Below are 5597 nucleotides of genomic sequence, written 5' to 3' on the forward strand. Positions count from 1 at the left end.
TGTGATATTCTGGGTAGGATCCTGAAACAGAAAAAGGACATTACGTCCTTATTTATTTCATCCATTTTGAGTTGATTTTTGTGTGTGGTTTAAGATAGCGATCCAATGTCACTTTTTTGCATGCGGATGTCCAGTTTTGTGAGTCCTTCTATTGACGATACTGTCCTTTCTCTGTTCTATATTCTTAGCTCCTTTGTCATAAATCAATTGACCATGTATGTTGGGGTTATTTCTGGACTTTCTACTCTGTTCCATTGACCTATATATCATATTAGTTTCTTAATTGTGATAAATATACCATACTAATGTAACAAACTGGATATGGGGCATATGTACACTTTTATGTACAAATTTTTTATAAATCTAAAACTATTTAAAATATTTTGAATGTCAAAAAATAAAAATAAAGAGACATTGTGTATGTATATCTTTGTTAATATTAAGTATGTGTACACATGTGCATGCATATGCCTAACAAGATATGTGGCATGACATTATAATATGCTAACCTTGGTTGTCTTTTGATGGTGGGCTTTCTTTTTGTTTATCTGTATTTTTTCTATATTAGTTATTTATTATTGTGCAATTAAAAAATGTAAAATCAATCTTCGGCCCCCTTTTAAGTAGCTCATTTTATCCGTAAACTCTAAAAATCTTACACAATACAGTCATGTATTTTCTCGCAAAACAAGAGATCCAGAGGAAAGGTGGGATCTTCTCATACATACAATAGAGCTCTGGAAGCCCTGCACTCTTTTGGCTCTGTGTCCTCAGCATGCCAGCTTTGACCTCAGGCTTGCTACCCTCATCATCACAAGATAAATGACAGCATTAATTTCTTGACAATATGCTTTCTTGCTCATATGCAGTGGAAGAGAGGAAGGCCATCTCCTCCAACCTTGGAAAAAGATTTGAATCAACTCACATCACTGTGCCCACCCCTAACTGGTAGCATTCACCACCACCTATTACACATGCTCACTATTTTAAGCCATGTTTCCTGAACCAGTCAATCTCAAGGTAATTGGGAATCATGGCTTAGGTCAAGTTAGGATCCACCTGGAACTGGGTATGGAGTTAATGTCTCCTGATTCAAGGATTACCTGGAGAGGACAAAACAAAGTCTGTTAGGGACCTCCTGAAGGAAAGTTTCTGTATGCAAATGAACAGCATCTGCCCAGGTGATTGACTCCCACTGACTAAATAAAGTAGGAGGAACGGATACCAACTACTCAAAATCTACCTGCAATTGGGACCTTCAGTGGCTTAGTTCTGTCCCCTTAAGAGAAATAAACAAATAGTAGGATCCACCAATCTGGTAAGTCCATGTTCATGAAAAATAAATAAGGGGTGGAACAAGAGGCCAGAACTGTCATTCTTTTTTTTTATTTTATTTTTTAATTAACATATAATGTATTATTAGCCCCAGGGGTACAGGTCTGTGAATTGCCAGCACTCACCATAGCACATACCCTCCCCAATGTCCATAACCCAACGACCACCCTCTCGCTACCCACCCCCAGCAACCCTCAGTTTGTTTTGTGAGATTAAGAGTCACTTATGGTTTGTCTCCCTCTAGATCCCATCTTGTTTCATTTGTTCTTTTCCTACCCTCAACCCCCCCCCACATTGCATCTCCACTTCCTCATATCAAGGAGATCATATGATAGTTGTCTTTCTCTGATTGACTTATTTCGCTAAGCATAATACCCTCTAGTTCCATCCACGTCGTCGCAAAAGGCAAGATTTCATTTCTTTTGATGGCTGCATAGTATTCTATTGTATATATATACCACCTCTTCTTTATCCATTCATCTGTTGATAGACATCTAGGTTCTTTCCATAGTTTGGCTATTGTGGACATTGCTGCTATAAACATTCCGGTGCACATGCCCCTTCGGATCACTACATTTGTATCTTTAGGGTAAATATCCAGTAGTGCGATTGCTGGGTTGTAGGGTAGCTCTATTTTCAACTTTCTGAGGAAGCTCCATGCTGTTTTCCAGAGTGGTTGCACCAGCTTGCATTCCCACCAACAGTGTAGGAGGGTTCTCCTTTCTCCGCATCCTCTCCAACATCTGTCATTTCCTGACTTGTTAATTTTAGCCATTCTGACTGGTGTGAGGTGGTATCTCATTGTGGTTTTGATTTGTATTTCCCTGATGCCGAGTGATGTGGAGCACTTTTTCATGTGTCTATTGGCCATCTGGATGTCCTCTTTGCAGAAATATCTGTTCATGTCCTCTGCCCATTTCTTGATTGGATTATTTGTTCTTTGGGTGTTGAGTTTGATAAGTTCTTTATAGATTTTGAATACTAGCCCTTTATCTGATATGTCGTTTGCAAATATCTTCTCCCACAGAACTGTCATTCTGTCAGATGTCACTCGTCAAAGAAAAAACATCACAGTGGGTAAAAGGAGCTCCTCCTTAACACTTTGGGCTTACATTTTAACCTACTACAGCAGTCAGCCTAGATGGTAGCCTACAGGCCATTTCAGCCTCCTGCAATGTTTTTGTACAGCCCAGGAGGTAAGAATGGGTTTCAGTGTTTTAAATGGTAAGGAAAAAAATTTAAAAGAGTAATATTTTGCAACACATTAAAATTAAATGGAATTGAAATTTCAGTGTCCATAAACAAAGTTCCATTGGCCACAGCTACCCTCATTTATTTACATCTTGCCTATGACTACTTTTGCACTACATGTTAAAAGAGTTGGTTAGTTATGATGAAGACCATCTGGCCTACAGAGCAGAAGAAATTTACTGTATGTCCCTTATAAGAACAGAGCCAGCCTCTGACCTGCAGTCAATCAGGAACATTGCTACCTCCCTTATTGGAGGTGACCAGCAGTCTCTCCAGCCAGGTCTGTGCCTACCTCCATGAGGTTTCTCTCCCAATACCAACCACAGTTTTTCTGGTTGTCCTCCTGAAATCGCTGACAAGCAGATGGATTTTGCCCCTGAAACAACCCTCCCTGGAGGCTCTGAATTAGATCAGAACAGTATATGCATTAGTGCAACTACAAGGCTGAAAATGGTTTTTTTCCCCATTGTCCAGTCCAATTAATTTCCAACTATGTTGCTGCATACAGCCTATTAGAATTTCTGCAGTGAGAGTGGCATTAAAGACATAGGCTCTCTCTTGCGAAGACCGGAAATTGGCATGATGGTGTGGGTTTATTTTAGGTGCCTTTCTTTCACATCCAACATATTCAAAGCATTTTAATTGTCCTTTTCCTTTTGAGTCACAAGTTTCTAACACCCCAAAAGTGAGTTGAGTGTGAGCTCCATCTAGTGACAGAGCACGCATACTCTCTTGTGAATATTTTCAGCCTTATGTCTTAGGAGCTGTTTCCACTTCCTCTTGCTATGAAAACACTTAGGTCTAAAATAGCCTGCCTCCTAGAGAAAGATGCTTCCTCTTAGGTAATTAACCAACGCAGAGCCAAAGGAAAACTAATGGTGGGGGTGATACTAAAGCCTGAGGACAAGCCCTGGAGTCCCAAGCTAACTCTACACAACTCCCTCCTTGGCTCTGTATGCACATTAACATTTGGGCAGCACATGGCTAGCAAGGTGATATCCAGACAATTTTAAGCTTAAGACCTTGATAATGCTTTGCAGTTTAAACACAGGAAAAAATATCTAACCATCAATATATAAAAGTCCTTTGGAGGGCCTCTCGCTTTCCTAACTTCCTTCCTTCCTTCCATTTTGCTTTTCTTAAATCCTTACTTCTGTTGCACTGCTTATTAAGGCCCTTGAGACCTGCTAGCATATACTCACCATCTCCTACCCCTGCAGTGGATACGCTAGGCTGAGTTTAAAGCTAAAGTCATCCTGAGGGTATGTACTCTGAGATTGCCAAAGTTAGCTAATGGCCTATACCTTTACTAAGGCCAGTGCAGCCGGCATTACTTCTAATCCCCATGCAACCAGAGTCTACAGCTATGTCTATATCTCACAGGTATATGTTTGCTGAGATAAGTTTGGCCCCTGTACCATTGCTGGGGCCTGCTTTGACTTAGTATACTCTCCAGATTTCTATAGAGACAGACTGTTGCCTGTGGATAAGATAGCCTTATGCTACAAATGAATGATAATGCCTACATGATATATTTATTAAGATTTAGAACTATTCCCCCAGGACATAGCATTTAAAGTCTGTTACACTTTACATGTCTGGAACATCTTGCAAAACCATACGATTTGGAATTTTAAGTGCCTGTTATACAGTTAAAAATGTACATAGGTTCATGATGCCAAAGCATTGATAATGGATGGTAGATTTAGGTTTCCTGCTTGGGTTGGTCTTGGAGAAGCTTCTAATGTGGCTGAAAAGCTCTCAGAAAGCGATCGTAGCCAAGCAACTTTAGATAGACATGAACTTTCAGTTTTCAGCCTGTTCTGAGAACCCAGTGAATGGCTGAAATGTGTTATAAGTGCTTTAAAAAAGCTCTTTGATTTCTTTCTTCTCTTCTTAGTAGGTTCTAATAGCCTTCTAAGTACACAAACTTTAAAGCATGTGGTCTTTTTGAATTGTACTGTTCAAGAATGGGCAGCTTGTATAAAAAAGTGTAATGTAGATACATAGTTTCTTTTGTCAGAATTTTCTTTTTAGTTCTTCCTGCAGAATGTCACTGGTGATATGCCTACTATTACCAGATAGAAAGCTCTTCTGTGACAATTCTTTTGAATAAACCAAATAGGGAAAATTTTTATTTCTCAATTTTCAGTATATATTATATTTAATAACTAGCTTCATTAATAAGCAATGTTTTTGTTTTATTTTTTAAAGATTTTATTTATTTGAGAGAGAGACAGCACAAGTGAGGGGAAGGGGCAGAGGAGGAGGAGGGAGAAGCAGACTCCCTGCTGAGCAAGGAGCTCTACACAGGGAGGTAGGGTATCATGACTTGAGCCAAAGGCAGACACTCAACTGACTGAGCCACCCAGATGCCCCAATAATGCAATGTTTTAAGACAATGTTTTACATAAGTTGCTCAACTTCAACACTGAATATAACCAAAACTGATCAATCACCATTTCTAAATAGTGTTTTCGAACTCTTCCCGGAATATTCTTTCATATATTTCAGTGAAGCTGAAGTAACCTTTAGTTGTTGTTGTTAAGGTACTATGGATATATAATATCCTATTAGTTTCAGGTGTACATAATAGTCATTCAATATTTTTATACGTTGCAAAATGATCCCCATGATAAGTCTAGTTATTGTCACCCTTATAAATGTTAAGTGTCTTTTATAAAAGGGGAACTACTATTTAATTTCCAGAGCTTCTCTTGTGTCTGCTGTTTCTCAAAAATAACCACCAGCTCAAGATAATCCTATGCCACAGACACATTTTTGGGGGTGATAAATTCTGCTTCCCTTCACAGGGAAATTCACTCTTTTTCTAGAATGAGGCATGGAGCTGAGGTAATTCAGTGACTTTTCTCTGGTAACATAGTAGACCCAGTAGGGATAAGATTGATTTAAGATTAAGTCCTTAGTTTTCCTATTTTTTGTTGCTTGGTTTGTGAAATCACATTATCTTCTAATATATTAACTGATATTTCTGATTATTTATATTTTTC

This window comes from Lontra canadensis, unplaced genomic scaffold (genome assembly GCF_010015895.1).
Source record: "Lontra canadensis isolate GAN:19392208 unplaced genomic scaffold, GSC_riverotter_1.0 scaffold2, whole genome shotgun sequence".
Taxonomy (NCBI): domain Eukaryota; kingdom Metazoa; phylum Chordata; class Mammalia; order Carnivora; family Mustelidae; genus Lontra; species Lontra canadensis.